The sequence below is a fragment of the Chionomys nivalis genome, chromosome 19 (genome assembly GCF_950005125.1).
Source record: "Chionomys nivalis chromosome 19, mChiNiv1.1, whole genome shotgun sequence".
NCBI lineage: Eukaryota > Metazoa > Chordata > Mammalia > Rodentia > Cricetidae > Chionomys > Chionomys nivalis.
In genome coordinates, this window is record NC_080104.1 from 63,800,817 (window position 1) to 63,817,840 (window position 17,024).

A 17,024-nucleotide genomic window follows, 5' to 3' on the forward strand; every position below is an offset into this window, starting at 1 on the left:
CGTGCTGATGGTGCTGGGTGGGGGGCAAAGCCCATGCCCACAGTGCTCTGGTCGCCCCTGTGCAGACACAGGACACTCAGGAGGCCTCCAGACTCTGCACAGACAGACCAGAGTCTGCCAGGCCCCTCTGCCCGTCCCAGACGCTGACCCCACGTCTCCCCCGTGCCCTCCGCAGGCCCCTGACTGAACTCAGGATGCCCCCGGACCCCGGGATGCCGCGCTGGAGGCTGCAGGAAGATTCCCAGAGGGCCACATAGGGCACAGAGGGCCACAGTGCGCCCCAGTGTCCACAGACTCTACCCAGACAGCGACCATTACTCCACCGGGGGCCTGTGCCATGCCCAGAGAGGCTTCAGGTACGTGCTGATGGTGCTGGGGGGGGGGCAGATCCCATGCCCATGGTGTCCTGGTCGCCCCTGTGCAGACACAGGACACTCAGGAGGCCTCTAGACTCTGCACAGACAGAGACCAGAGCCCGCCAGGCCCCTCTGCCCGTCCCAGAAGCTGACCCCATGTCTCCCCCGTGCCCTCCGCAGGCCCCTGACTGGACTCAGGACGCCCCTGGACCCCGGGATGCCTCGCTGGAGGCTGCAGGAAGATTCCCAGAGGGCCACATAGGGCACAGAGGGCCACAGCGCGCCCCAGTGTCCACAGATTCTGCCCAGACAGCGACCAGGACTCCACCGGGGGCCTGGGCCGTGCCCAGAGAGGCTTCAGGTATGTGCTGATGGTGCTGCGGGGTGGGGGGGGACACACCAGAGCCCATGCCCACAGTGTCCTGGATGGCCGTGGGGAGTGGAAGGGGAGACTCTGCAAGCCTGGATATTATGCTTGTAATACCACAGTCCAGTGTACAAACAGAGTCATGCTCTTGGTGTGCAGTGACAAGAGAGATTTGAAAATTGATGGTGTGGTTTCTAGAATTTTTGAATATTGCATTCACTTTCAAGTTTGTCTTATAAATGTTTCAAAGCTGGTAGTATTATGGTGATGTTTATTGTCTTTTTAGCAATACATAATTATAATGCTTCTAACTTTTTGCTATCACCAGCCACAATGACATGATTCAGTGCTGTTTAGTGGAACAAAGTCATACAGTCTCTTATTAATGTCGTTCTTTCTCTCAGGGAAGGGACTACTCCATTTCAAATTTAGGATAGATAAGTGTTCTACTATAATTTTTTTATCATTTTAAAGCATCATTTATTGGTGTTATTTTTAGCATTTATTTAATTTAGATGCATTACTGGTATATTTTTCGATGTTTTCTAGTTTAAGAATTTCATTCCATTTTTTCTTAAGTGCTGTTTGTTTATTTATATCAGTTTATAGCAGGGTTTCTTAACTTTTGTGGTCACAGCTTCTTATGGGTGATCAAATGATCCTATCACAGGACTGGCCTAAGACCATCAGAAAGCACGGATATTTTATATTATAATTCATAACAGTAGCAAAAATATAGTTATGAAGTAGCAATGAAAATAAGTTTTTAGTTGAGTTTCAACACATCAGGAGGAACTCTTTTAAATGGTCACAACATTAGGAAGATCGACAACAACTGGTTTATATCAGTGTCTCCTGTGACTCAGGCTTACCTCACAATATCTAATTGGGAATTGCTTTGAACACCTAATCCTGCCTCTGCTACCCAGTGCTGGAAAGATAGTCCTGCAACTCCAACCAGGATGGACCTTGACTGGTCTGTGTAAAGGAGAAATAGATCAATGAATGAGTACACTCCAACTTCTCTAGATTTTATTGTGAATTTACAAGTGTAGTAGGACTGATGTAAGAATTTAGTTCACTGAGCAACTGTAAAGCAAACATAGTCACAATGGAAAAATGGATGGGCAGGAAAGAGTATGAAAGTTTTCCTGCTGGGACGGTAGTTGACATTAGCAATGAGTAGTGACACACCACAAACTTTGCATTCAAGAATCTATATAAAAACATAATTAAACAGGTTGTTTCCTGATTCTCTTGTTTTGCTCTAAGGATCTGTTTGGAGGACCACAAGCCATGCTATGTTGAATCTATGAGCTACTGTCCTCAGACCAGGAAGAGCAGTTTGGCTGAGCTGTCAGAACTGCTTGGATAGGGATGAATCAGGAGTCAGACATGTTCTGTTGTTCTTTGTGGTGACCTGGGTAGTGGCTCTTGAACTCTGAGCTTTTTTGAGTGTGGTGGAGGCTCTGCCATCCTGGCATGGAAGACTATGAGCTTGTAATATTGTTTCCTGATGCTTTGTAATTGCGAATTTCTTTAAACAATGCTGGCTATATTTCAGGATTAGGCTTTGACTGGTCTATGAGAGCCAAAATAAACCAGCTAATGAGTGACCTCTTGTCTCTGACTTTTCCTGTGTGATTGTAGATAAAGACGCATCTGTGAATGAATTGAGTGCATAGACAAAGTTTGAAGCTGGTAGATTCACAGTACAGAAAAGGAGAGACAGGAGAACTTTCCTATTTCAACAGTAACTGAGATTAGCAATGTTTAACTATGTACTGATTGCCTAATTAGGAATTAGGTAATTAATTTTAGATGCTCCATAAATGTCCTGATGGTCATTTCTTGGTGTCCACAGAATAGGCAATGAAGAATCTTGACTGACCTTATTATGAAACCCAATTGCTATAGTTACAATAGTTCAAACAAAATAGATCATAGTTAAATGTTGTGTCCCTGCCTAACAGGACTGTTACTGGTTTTAGATATATACCCTGAGTTAAAAGATTTAGATATCTTTGATGTGCTTTATTACAAATCCCTAGATTATGGAGCCCATGGCCATAAATCCTGTTTCAACTTTTCAAAATAATTTCTTGAGATTATAACTATATCATATCCACATTTTCTTTTCTGTCCCCAAGCCCTACTATGACTCTCCAGTGCCTTCTAATTTATGGCCTTCTTTACTTTATCAATAGTTGTGAATGTGACCTGTGTTTGGCTGCAGGTTTTCTCAGGTATTATATGATGGGTTGGCTACACTGCACATTGAGTGTTTAATGGCATGTCCACACAAAGGACATCCCTGTGGTTTGGATGAGGAACAGGATATGCTCTCAGAACGTTGATGAAACCCGTACTAAAATACAAACTTTCTGGACAAAGGCCCTGCCTCCTGGTCTGTAAGGGCAGAACATAAAGTTCTGTTATATGTTAGTAATTTGCTCTCTGATCATCCATTATTGGAGCTGATAATATTCTGAGGCCCAGCAGGGTGGTATTAGCCAGTGATGGACTCTGCGAAGGCTTAGTAAGCAGGAATAATAATGTGTGCTAGCTTACAGGTGGTTCTTTTCATGATTCTTCGCTGCTTTTCTTGTAATGACTTGTATGGAAGACCACAATCTATGCCATGGTGAGTGTAGGGTGTTCATATAAGGTCTGTTGAGCTGGCATATCTGCTGACATTTGGATGGAACATGAGCCAGGCTATGTTTCTGTTGTTCTGCGTAGTGACCTGGCCAGTGGTCCTTGTCCTCTGAGCCTCTGTGAGTATGGATTTTCTGGGAAGAGGGAGACTCTGCAGCTCTCGTATGGTAGAATATTATGCTTGTAATATCATTTTAGAGTCTACACACAGGGTCATGCTTTTGGTGTGCAGTGGGAAGATAGATTGGAAAACCGATGATATGTTTTCTAAAATTTTTGAATATTGCATTCCACTTTCAAGTTTTTCTTATAAATGTCTCAAATATTTTAAAAGGTGGTAGAACTATAGTGGTGTTGATTGTCTTTTTGCAATACATGATTAGAATGCTTCTAACTTTCTGCTCTCACCAGCCACAATGATATGATTCAGTGATCTTTAGTTCTAGTTGACAAAAGGAACTACCAAAGTTTCTCAGGTGTTCATGTTATTGGGCAGGTAGATAGTGCAGAATCTGTATCTTGTGATATAATCTTTGTGACAGGAAGCAGATATTAAATTATTTTTCATAATTATTTTTTAATAACTTCATTGATCACTCTGAGTGTTTCCACTATGACTGTAGCTTTGTAATCAACTTTTCTGTTATAAATTTTTTGAAATCGTCATTGAAATATATTCATTATATGCTTCCAATTTACTATACACAGCATAATGTTCCCAAGAATTGGTTATTTGCTTCTTCATTTACTGACGTTTTGTTTTTCTTGTTGCTGTTAATCTATGAAAGATTTTGGTTTATTGGCTAAAATGTCTTTGTAGGTGGTTCCTCATATATTCTGAATTCCAATACCAACATTCAAGTTTAGAGGCTCACAAATATCTATTATTCCATATCCTGTATACGTGCAGAGAACATTCATTCTCATGTGCAAAGATTTGTAAAAAATAGCAATAAACTTGTTTTCAAAAGTGCCTGTACACAGGCAGTGGTGGTGCATGCCTTTAATCCTATCACTCATAACACAGAGGCAGGCCAACCTGGTCTACAAGAGCTAGTTCCATGGCAGGCTCCAAAGCTACAGAGAAACCCTCTCTCAACCCCCCCCCCACCAAAAGCTTGTGAAACAATTTTCAACAGAGTTGCTTTAGGTATATATTGATTCTTTAAAAGTCTTTTATCTTGTATTTTGTTCTTTTAATTAATTAATTTTTTTCATTCAGAAATTTACACTTTCTCCTCTCCTCCCATTCCCTACCCACTCCGCCATTCCCCCTCTTCCCTCCCCTGCCTAACATGACTGTTATTTTACTGGTTTTACATATACACTCTCAGATAAAAGGGCTGGCCAGTTCTGGTTAATTTGGCAGGGCAGAAATTCCAATGTGCATGTCCCCCTCATGTTACATAATGGCGCTCATGTGTATAACTGCATCCACAGAAAGCCTTACAAACCTTTGCAAAAAATACAGGTAAGCATCTTTTCTTGGTAGCAGCAATTTCTTGGCTCTGTGTCTTATAGGCAAGCAAGTGCTCTCATCTAAGAGAGGCTTCCTGACTCTGCTTTAGCTGCGAAATTCTGCAGCTCTTTAAGAGGTCCTGCCAGGAAACACTTAAACAGTGTTGATGAAAAGCTGAACGCATGCTTTTCTGGTTTCCGTGTTAGCAGCAAAAAAGTTAAGCAGTTTTAAAATGGCTGCTTTCTTTGAGTTTCTGCCATGGCAAACTCTTATTCTTTCAGGCAGGCAGTCTGAATATGAAAGCACTTGAGTATGGTCTGTGAGCAGAATACTGCAGTTTGCTTTCTGGCTGTTACCTTGAAACACTGTAGAGTTGAGGCAATGAACAGGGCTTTGGCCTGTACCTCAGCCTCAAGGCTGGAATCACATAAAGCTAAGGAATGGGCTCGATCCATCTGTCAAAGCCATGGCTTTAATCTCCATAAAGACTCATGTGGTTAGAAAAAGATATACAATAAAGAGAGATTCAAATATGAAGAAAACTTCTAAATGGTTTAAGGTATATTTAAAACATATGCAGAGTAAAGGTTAAAGTTCTTAAAGTGGAAATACAGAGTATTTGGGTGTGTTGGTACACACCTTTAATCCCAATACTTGGGAGCCAGAGGTAGATTGACCTCTGATACTTCAGGACACACGTTTAATTCCAATGTGTGGGAGGCAGGGATGGACAGGTCTCTGTGAGTTCAAGGACAGCCTGGTCAATAGATTTCTTCCAGTTCAAAGATGAATAGAACCTGTCTCAAAAAGAAAAAGTAAATATAAAAAAAAAGAGGTTAAGTAAAGTCACATAGAGATGGATTATATACAGAGAATATTGATACTGTATGTTATTATGCTCTCTTTGAATTGTTTTAATGCTGGCCCTTCATGTTACAAAACATCATTACAAATAATATGGTTTCTTTGTGATTATTTCAGGTCTCAGCAGCTGGGATCAAAGAAGCAGCCACCCATCCATTCCTTAGAGAAGGTAAGGCACATTGCTTTGTGGAAGGTCCAAAGCCTTCTCTACTGTATCTAGTCTTATATGTAAGTTCTAATTTTTAGGGCGTTCTATTATTTATTGTTGCTCTCAGTGTCTATGCTACTGGTGTTATATTTAAAAAGTGGTCTCTTGTCCCCATGCATTGAAGGCTACTTCCCACTATCTCTTTTATCAGGTTTACAGTAGTCAGATTTATATTGAGGTCTCTAATCCTTTTGGACTTAAGTTCTGTGCATGGGGATAGATATGGATCTATTTTTATTCTTCCACCTGTTGCCATCCAGTTATGCCAACACTATTTTTTGAAGATGCTTTTATCCCCATTGTGTAATTTTAGCGTCTTTGACAAAAATCAGGTGTTCATAGGTTTGTGATTTAGTATCTGGGTCTTTGATTTTATTTCAATGTTCAACGTCTCTGTTTTTATGCCAATACCAAGCTGTTTTCATTAGTGTAGCTTTGTAATTGATGTTGATGGATTGTGATGCCTCTGGAAGTTCCATTCTCATACCGGATTTTTTTTGGTATCCTGGGTTTTTAGTTTTTCTGCATTAAGTTGATTATTGTTCTCTAAATGTCCATGATGAATCTTGTTGTTATTTTGATGTGAATTGCTTCTAATCTATAGAATGCTTTTGGTAAGATTGACATTTTTATTATTGTAATCCTATCTATCCAAGTACATGGGAGATCTTTCCATTTCCTGGTGTTTTCTTCAATTTCTTTCTACGAAAAATTAAATTTCATTTCATAAAGGTCCTTAAATTATTTGGTTAGTGGTACCCCAAGATATTTTATTTAATTTGTGGCTATTTTGAAAGGTAATGTTTCTCTGATTTCTTTCTCAGCTCCTTTATCATTTGTATATAGGAGGCCTACTGGTTTTTTTTTTTTTTGATTTTATCTTGTATCTATCCTGCCACATTATCGTAGGTATTTATCACCTGTAGAAGTTCCCCTGTAGTGTTTTTAAGGTCACTTATAAATACTATCATATTGTCTGCAAATAACAAATTTCCAATTTGAATCCCCTTGATTCCTTTTTTTGTTTTTATATTGCTCTAGGTAGAACTTCAAGAACAATGTATAATAGATATGGAGGTGTAGTGGACAGCCTCATCTTCTTCCTGATTTTAGGGGAATCACTTTTTCTCCACATTTAATTAGATGCTGGCTGTCAGTTTGATGTATATTGCTTTAATTATGTTTAGATATATTCCTTGTATCCCTGTTGTCTCCAAGATGTTTGTCATGAATAGGTATTATGTTTTGTCAAATGCATATCTAATGAGTTGGTTATAGGTATTTTTTCTTTCAGTTTATTTATATGATGGATTACATAGATTTTTTTTATGTTGTACCATCCCTGCATCTCTGGGATGAAGCTGACTTGATCATGGTGGATTTTTTGATGTGTTCTTGGATTCTGTGTTATGCATTTTGTTGAGTATTTTTGCATCTTTGTTCATAAGTGTGATTAGTTTGTAATTCTCTTTCTTGTTTGAGTCTTTGTGGTTTTGGTATCATGTTAACTGTAGTCTCATAAAAAGAGTTTGGCAATGTTCCTTCTGGTTCTATTATGGTGAACACTTTGAGGATAATAGGAAGTTGGTATAGAATGCTGCATTAAAACCATTTTTCCCTGGGATATTTTTGTTTGTGAGGCTTTTCATGATAGCTTCTATTTCCTTACAGTTTAAACATCTATTTAAATTGCTCACCTGTTCTTGATTTAATTTTGTTATATGGTACTTATCCATCCAGAAAATTGTCCATTTCTTTTATGTTTTCTAATTTTGTGGAGTACAATTTTTTGTAGTATTATGTAAGGATTATCTGGATTTCCTTAGTGTATGTTGTTATGTTCCCCTTTTTATTCGATTGTGTTATTTTTGATTTTCTTTCATTGCTTTTTTATTAGTTCGGATAAGGGTTCGTCTATCTTGTTGAATTTTCTCAATGAACCTGCTCTTTGTCTCATTGATTCTTTGTATTTTGTAAATTGTTTCTATGTAATTTATTTCAGTCCTCAATTTGATTGTTTTCTGTCTTCTGCTCCTTCTGGTCATGTTTGCTTTTTTGTTCTAGTGCTTTCATATGTGGTGTTAAGTCACTTTCGTGAGCTTTCTGTATGTGCTACGAGCTTTCCTCTTAGTACTCCTTTCATATTGTCCCATAGGTTTGGGTACATTGTTAATTTTAGGAAGTCTTTAATTCATTTCTATCTTGACCCATGGGTGGTACAGTAGGTTACTGTTCAATTTCTATGATTTTTTAGCATTTCTTATAGTATTGTTGTCTTATGTTCTAACTTTAAACTTTGGCGATCCACTAAGATACATAGGGTTACTCCAATTTTTTTGTATCTGTGGATGTTTGCTTTGTTCAGTATGTGCTTGATTGTCGAGGATGTTCCATGAGGTGTTGAAAAGAAGGTACATTCCTTTTAGTTTAGGTGTAGTGTTCTGTACGTTTCTGTTAAGTCCATTTCATTCATGGCATCTGTTAGTTTCCTTATTTCTCTTAAGTTTCTGTCTGGTTGACCTGTCCATTGTGGACAGTGGAGTGTAGAAGTCTCCTACTCTTAGTGTGTGGATTTTGTTGTGTGTTTTAAGCTTTAGTAATGTTTCTTTTACCTATGTGAGTGCTCTTGTATTAGATGCATAGATGTTAAGGATTGAGATTTTATTTTGATAGATTCATCTTTCTATGAGTCTAAAGTGTCCTCCTGCTAATTTTAGTTTGAAATTTAATGTTAGATAATATGATAGATACACCTGCTTGTCTGTTAGGTCCATTTGATTGGAAAACCTTTTCCCAACCCTTTACTCTGAAGTAATGTCTGTCTTTGATGTTGAGGTGTGTTTCTTGTATACAACAGAAGTCTGGATCTTGTTTTCCTATCCATTCTCTTAGCCTGTGTCTCTTTATAGGTGGATTCAGTTCATTCATATTTAGAGTTATTGTGAGAGTACTTTTTTGATCTTGTCTATTTTAAGCTTCTCCTTTTGTATGAATATTTTTCTTTAAATTGGGAAAGTTTTCTTGTATGATTTTGTTGAATATAGTTTCTTTGTCTTTGAGCTGGAGTTGTTCTTCTTCCATTCCTATTATTCTTAGGTTTTGTATTTTTATGTTTTTGCCGATTTCACGGATGTTTTGTGTTAAGAATTAGTTACATTTAATGTTTTCTTTGACTGATGAATTTATTTTATCTATCTGTTTTCAACTCCTGATATTCTCTCTTCCATCTCTTTTATTATGGTGTTTTATACCTCCCTCTGTATAATTTCTGTTCATTTATCTAGATTTTCCTTCTATCCCTATCATTCTTAGTTTTTTTTTTATGTTTTCCCAGATTTCCTGGATGTTTTGTGTTAAGAATTTGTTAGATATAATGTTTTCATTGGCTGATGAATTTATTTCATATATCTTCAACCCCTGATATTCTCTCGTCCATCTTTTCTATTCTGTTGGTCCAATTCTTCCTAGTGGCTGTCTGTAGAATAGAATATTTTATTAAACTACAAATTAGGGTCTTATCTCACCATAGTGTGGAAGGACAAACCTGGGGGACTTTTGCTCTCTGAGATATTTGATCTCTGTTCACCCAGTAGGTTAACTGGTAATGTCTTGAAGCCTAGATGGGTGACCCTAGGTAATGAAGGACTTGACTTGCTAATCAGGATCACCGGTACCTTATTGGCTTTTTTTTTTAAAGGATTCCCTTTTTCTGCTGTAGGGATCACCAGGAAGTTCAGGTTGGCTGGGTTATTAGCTGCTTATAAACCAATGGACCATGAGCCAGAGATGTTCTGTTAGTTTGTGTGGTGACCTTGTTAGTAGCCCTTGTCCTCTGATCTTTGTTGAGTTTGAATTCCCTGGGCGAGGGTGAGGCTTTGCCATACTAGCATGGGAGACCATGAACTTATAATGTTGTTTCCTCATGCTATGTAATTGAAAATTGCTTTAAACACTGCTGTCCAGTGCTGGTTAGGTAGTCCTGCAACTCCTTCATGACGGGACCTTGTTGGTTTTTTGAGAAGGAAAAATAGATCAGCTAATGATTGACCTCCAGTATCTCAGTCTTTTATTGTTTATCATAAATGAAGATTGATCTGTGCAAGAACTGAGTACTTAGGTTCAGCTTGAAGCTGGTAGTAGATTCACAGTGCAGAAAGGGAGAGACAGGACATTGGTGGAGAAGGTTCCTACTTCAGCAGTAGTTGAGATTGGCAGTGATTAGCTATGTAATAATTATCTACTTAGTAATTAGGTAATCAATTTTAGATGCTCCATAAATGTCCCAGGTGGTCATTTCTTGTCCACATGCCAGTATAATCCAGAATCTGGGTAAAAAACTGATCTTGTCTTAAAGCCAAATTGCTATAGTTACAGTAGTTCAACCAAAATCTATCTGAGTAAAATGTGGCCCTGCCTAACAGGACTGTTATCACTGGTTTTAAATATACACTTTTAGACAAAATGTTTTAAGAAATCTTTGATATTCTATAATATAAATCCCTCTTTACTGAAGCACATCCATCCTGTTTCAACTTTTCAAAATAATTTTTTTAGATTATAACATCCATTTTCTCTTTCCTCTTTAAATATTGGAACTGTTTTATGTTTATTAGTGATGATTCATTCATGTCTACAGTAAGCAGAAAACAAGTCCTGAAATAAATGAAAATGAAAGGTAGTTACAGGTGGCAACCAATTACTAGGATAAGCAGGGATTTTCAAGGAGTTTATTACTGTTATAGAGAAGGCCCTTGCCATGGAATGGAAGCCTAGCAAGATGCTCTAGGAGTAAGACTCGATCCACTTAAACCTTCCATTTATGTAATTAGTAAGCAAGATGATTCCTAGTCCTAGGAAGCAACTTCTATACAAAACCTTCTATGCCTGTGGTCCAAGTGTGTTATTGTCTTTCAATTAAGAAGTTAAACTTTTCAGGACCACTCATCATCTGCTGGTCCTGGAAACCAGAAAAAAATCAAAATTTAAGGTACTATGTTCTGAGTTTGTGGTTACAACTCAGCATTCATTCTTACTGGCATCCATGATTGGCAGAGTCAGAAACCCAGTGAAGAGATTGTGAGAGTTCATGCCATGAAGCTGTGAGTATAAAACCTGTTGTTGTTTTTTCTTTTCGTGGGGCCTCCACCCGACTCTAAAAAAATGACATACACAGAGCCAAACTCGGAGACTTGTGGTCTCTCCTTGGTTTTCTGAACTTCTGCATTTTTAACATTCATGTTTACGATTCGTCTGTAGTTAATTTTGTGGGTCTTGTAAAAGGTTTCCTGTGTAGAATAGCACTCCACTGCTAAACTGTGATGTAGAAGAGTATAATTGATAATAGAATTGATGGTATAAGGATGTACCAGTTCTTAGGAGACATTAAATCACACAAAGAGTTAGGTTGTGAGCTTAGGCCCCAATCCTTAGCATCTATCCCAGCCACCAGGCCTGGTGTGGACTTCAAATCCCATCATGCCAGTTTCTGACCCCTCCCTGGGGGTGGTGCTGGCACCCCTACACAGGGTACTTAAGTCATCCCCTCCCCAAAGAGAAACACGTGGTCTTCCTCTTTTCCTCCTGCTTGTTGCTTTCCTGGAGCTTCCTGTTTCCTTCTTGGGGCCACCTGATAGCACAAATCTCCCTTTAAGCCAGGATATTTCTAAATTGGCATGGTTTTGATTTTGCTTGATTGGCAATTTTTGCATAGTCAGAGAGCTCACTTTGGAAATATTTCTAACATTTGGAGTTTCCTACCTAGCTAGGACAGGTCCTTTCCACGTGGAAGCCCTCGTGTTGAAAGGCCCCTAGTCTTCAGGTCCAGCTCTCCATGCCAATCTTAATAACTGCTTCTGTGCTACAGCGGCAGCGTCTTGGTGAGTTCCTTTTCTTGTTATGCTATACTGTTTGTGGGTATCCATTTGTACTTATTTATGTTGTTTTCGGATTTCCTTTTGAAATCATGTGCTCACACTGGGAATTCCAGTTAGGTTGTGGCCAATCCTGAGGGATCTGTTTTAGCTGAGGTGGACATCTGTTTGTATTGGGACGCTGGTCATTCAATCTCTGATATCACTTTTTTACCTAAGAGCCACTTTTGTCAAATCTCTGAAATGGACTTAGGTCACGTGGTTGTTCATATTTTCTAAATGGGCACGTACAGTTTAAGCCCAGGTCTGTTTTTGCCCCTGTAAGCCTCTTAAAAAAATAACTCTGGGTTATTCTGGGAAATGTGGTCTTTTAAATCAGGCGGGCCGATGCAGTACTCTCCACATGCATCTCCTCTTTGTCTAACTCTGGGTGCTTCTGGGAAATGTGGTCTTTTAGATCAGGCAGGCAGAAGCTCTACTCTGCACATGCGCGGCCCTTTTCTCAAACGCTGTGTGATTCTGGGAAATGTGGTCTTTCCAGGTTAGGCGCAACATATGGCCTCTATGCACAGTGGCCTTCTGTGAGATGTAGTGCCCCAGAAGAAAAACAGACATGACTTGCAGAGTGAGGATGCTTTGAAATGGACTTAGGCCACGTGGTTGTTCAAATTCTCTAAATGGGCACATATTGTTCAAGGCCAGGTCTGTTTTTGCCTCTGTAAGCCTCTTAAAAAAATCTATTAAATTGAGCCTGTCTGATACAAATGAGCAAAACTTACATATACACGGTTTTCTGTCCATAGTTTTTTGGTCTCTGTTCTCTCGGTCCACCCCCACCTTAGCCAGTGTCAGCACCATGCTTCCTGAGGCACTGGCCCCTCCCCTACCCCCTCAAGCCTACACTCCCTACCTCTCCCGCTCGAGCTACATTTGTTCCCTAGTCCTTTGCTTCTGTCCCAGCCACCATGCTTGGTCTCGACTTCAAATCCCAGCATGCCAGGTACTGACCCCTCCCTTGGTACTTAATTGATGTCCCAAAAGAGAAGCACGTGGTTTCCCTTTCCTCTTCCCTGGGTTTGCTGTCCACATGGCTTCCAGGTTTTCTCCTTGAGGCCACCCGAGAGCATAGATCTCCTATTAAACCTGGATACTTCTTAATTTTGATTGTTTTTATTTCTCTTGATTGTGAATTTTTGATTCGTCAGAGAGCTCGTTCAGAAAATGTTCCTAACATTTGGAGGTTTCCTCCTTGCTAGGGCAGGTAATTTCCACGTGGCAGGCCTCGTGTTGAAAGGCCCCTAGTCTGCATTTTGAGCTCTCTACACCATGCTTAAAATTGGCTTCGTGGGTACAGTGGCTACATCTTGGTGAGTCCTTTTCTTGTCTATGCTATAGGGTTTGGGGGTCCCATTCGTACTTATTTTTGTCTTCTTATTTTCATTTGAAGTCGTGAGCTCATGTTGGGTATTTGAGTCAGGTTGTGGTCAATCTAGTGGGATCGGGGTTGGCTGAGGCAGATTTCTGTTTGTATCTGTACACTGGGCACTTACTAAAAAAAGCCAGGTCTGCTTTTGCCCCTGTAAGCCTCTTACAAAAAAAAATCTTTTAAATTGGGCTTGATTGGGAATTTTTCCTAACCCAAATTAGAATTTAAGTATTCTATTTTTCTAAATATTTATCTTAAATATTGTTCATATTTCCGATTTTTATAGCTTTGATTTAATTTTTTTCTTGAGTTTTGAGTTTCTCTGTCTTTGAACTCAGAGATCTGCCTGTGCCTGCCTCACAAATGCTGTGATTAAAGATGTACACCACCACTTTCCTACCATAAGTCATTATGTCAGTGTGTAGTATTTTTTTATAATCTTATTGATCACTCTGAGTGTTGCTACTATGAATGTAGCTTTGTAATCAGCTTATCTGTTATAAATTTTTGTTAATTGTCATTGAATTTTATTAATTTTTTTCTGTAAATTTACTATACACAGCATAATTGTTTTTAGGTATCATGTTCCCAAAAATTAATTATGTTTCTTTATTTACTTATTTTTATTTTTCTTGTTGCTGTTAATCTGTGAAATACTTTTTGTTTATTGGATACAATGTCTTTGCAGGTGGGTTTTGCTGATGCGTGGTTATCTGTTTTTTGAGTTTTGTGGGTTCTGCTAGCTTTCTTTGTTTGTGGTTTCCTTCTAGTACTTTCTGTAATGCTGGGTCTGTGGCTATGGGTAGTTTAATTGGGGTTTTGATATGGAATATCAAAGCACTTCTGACTTTCTTGGTTTCCATTGAGAAGTCTGGTGTAATTCTGATAGGTCTACCTTTCTATCTTACTTTACCTTTTCCCTCTGCTGCTCATAATATTCCGTCTATATTCTACAGCTTTGTGTTTTAATTATTATATGGCGATAGAACTTTATTTTGATACAGTCTATCTTGTGTTCTGTTCTCTTCTTCTATCTTTGTAGGTCTATATTTCTGTAAGTTTTGAAAGTTTTCTTGTATGATGTTGGTGAATGTGTTTCCAGTGTTTTTTACCTGGAGTTCTTCTCCTTCTTTCCCTATCAATCTTAGTTTTTGTCTTTTGATGTTTTCCCATATTTCCTGGATATTTTGTGTTAAGAATTTGTTATATTTAATGTTTTATTTTGCTGATGCATTTATTTCATATAGCTATCTTTAACCCCTGAGATTCTCTCTTCCATCTTTTCTATTCAGTTGGTCCAATTCTTCCAGTGGCTGTCTGAGTCTTCCTTAACTGTATGCTCTGTGTCTCAGACAGCCACTGAGGTCTCCTTTAGCCTGCTCTCTTGCTCTGTTCTCCTGGGTTGCTCTCCCAGCTTGTGCTTTATAGTTCCCCTCTTGGTCCTCTTAGCATGAATCTCTCCTGCTGGCTGTCTAGGTAACCCAAATCAGGTTTTGAGGACCATGGCTGGGTCGCTGTACACTCACCTCTTGGTCGTCTCAGTATTGTATTTCAGTACCACTGAGGTTGCAGGATCTTTGAATTTGGGTGCAGGATGGTGTTTGTTGCTTGTGTGGTTCCAGTGGATGGATGGGAGTGGGTATTCTTTTGGCTAGAGAAACTGAGTCATTCAAGGTAGAGGTCCACGGTTTTGCCTCACTATGGTTGGCCTAGAAAGATTGTTGTCGCAGGGCGGTGGTGGCGCACGCCTTTAATCCCAGCACTTGGGAGGCAGAGGCAGGTGAATCTCTGTGAGTTCGAGACCAGCCTGGTCTACAAGAGCTAGAGCTAGTTCCAGCACAGGCTCCAAAGCCACAGATAAACCCTGTCTCGACAAATCAAAAAAAAAAAAAAAAAGAAAGAAAGTGTGGTGTCATACCCAGTGGCTTGTCACTCACCTCTTGTTTCTCTCAGCGGTTATATTTAGGGGCCCAAAACCTCCATAAAATGAGGGTAAATAACAAAGATAATCAGGATGGAGACTGACATTAAAATACTTTAAAATATGCTTGACCGTTTAACCAGAGTCAAAATAATGTTTTGATTAATAGACATCTATTGGAACCAATAAGCTCGCATGTCAGATGGACCCCAGCTTGAGTTTTTACTTCCTATTAAGTAAAGAAAAGGAACTTGCAGTCATATAGTCTGACTTCTTTGAATGGAATCATATTGTGCTTCCCTGATGCCTAGAAGATCTCTAGTTAGGAGTTTTGAATGATGGTGACCACATGACATCCAGATTGTGGTTAGATCCTGAGATTTGAACTGAAGTCACTGTAAGGCTAAGTTAATCAGATACTTACATGGAGCTGTCTTTGAAAGAATTGTTTGCTAAAGCCCAAGGTTCAAATGCCAAAGAGCAATGCATAGGGTTCACTTAAGTAGGTTGGCACCTTCTGTGCTCTGTATCCACTCTTCTATGGTGGTTCAGCCTCCTCCAGGTCTTCTATTATTTACTTTTTTGGCTCCTCATGTAACTGTCAGTGACAGTATCCTATAACCCCTATTTTCCAGTCTCACCAGGAATGTAAATCTCTTTAGTCTCCATCCCATCAATCCCCAAATATTGTCTGCCTGGCAAGAATAAGGATATTCTAAGATACACGAACGATGGTGCCTTATGTTGTCTTGCTTATGTTGTCGTACGGGGAGAGCTATCACCAAATTTGCCAAACTCAGAGACTACTGGTCTCTTCAGTATCTTCAGAAGTTCTTCGTTTTTTTTATAATTTTTAAAAAAATGCTGCAAGATCCCTGGTGGCAGTGTGCATCTGTAGTTCCCAAAATGGTGGTAGCAGGCCATGTGGTGGCAGACAGCGTGCCCTGGGAGCAGCCAGTCATAGGCAGAAATGGCTGCTGCTTCCAGAGTGGTGGCCTGAGCGGTTGTGGCAGGACATGTGGTGGCAGGACATGTGGTGGCAGGCAGAGGTACCTGGGAGCAGCCAGTCCAAGGAAAAAAATGGCTGACAGTCCCAGAGTGGTGGCCTGAGTGGTGGTGTCAGGCCATGTGGTGTCAGGCAGTGTGCTCTGAGTGCAGCCATTCTCAGGCAGAGATGGCTGCTGGTTCCCTAGTAGTGGCTGGTCCCAGACAGGGAGACACATGGCCAGTTGTGCCAAAGATAGAGACAGGGATAGACATGACTTGCAGAGTGAGGTCTACTGTGCATGTGTAGCCTTCTCGTTGAACTCTGGGTGATTCTGGAAATGTGATCCTTTGTATCAGGTGGGCAGATGCAGTACTCTCCACATGCATGGCCTCTTGGGTCCTTCTGGGAAATGTGGTCTTTTAGATCAGGTGGGCGGAAGCTCTACTCTGCACATGCGCGGCCCTTTTGTTAAAAGCTCTGTAATTCTGGGAAATGTAGTCTTCCCAGGTTAGTCGCAACATTATGGCCTCTATGCACAGCGTCCTTCTGGGAGATGTAATCCCCCAGAATAAAAATAGACATGACTTGCAGAGTGAGGTTGAATACCATAACACTTTTAGCATTTAGGTTTACGTTTACTCTGTAATTAATTTTGTGGAGCTCGTAAATGGTTTCTCCTATGTAGAGTAGCACTCCACTGCTAAACTGTGAATTAAGATTGCATGATTGATAATAGAATTAATGGTATACGCATTTCCCATAGTAACACATGGCCATAAAGCTTGCTTCAACTTTTCATAATAATTTTTCGAGATCATAACTATATCATACTTTGAGCCTCCCTGTGTATTGATTTCCTGGGTTAGAGGTAGACTCTGCAGTCCTGATATGGTAGCATATTGTGCTA

At 39.7% G+C, this 17,024-nt stretch overlaps 1 long non-coding RNA gene across 1 annotated transcript in view; it reads left to right on the plus strand.

The window, feature by feature from the left end:
* Positions 1-178: 178 nt before the first annotated feature.
* LOC130862446 (uncharacterized) overlaps positions 179-17,024 on the plus strand; it is a 49,311-nt gene continuing 32,465 nt past the window's right edge. Inside the window, exons 1-3 of the long non-coding RNA XR_009055636.1 lie at positions 179-356; positions 537-717; positions 5,822-5,873. This is a non-coding gene — a long non-coding RNA (uncharacterized LOC130862446). The remainder of the gene's footprint in view (positions 357-536; positions 718-5,821; positions 5,874-17,024) is intronic.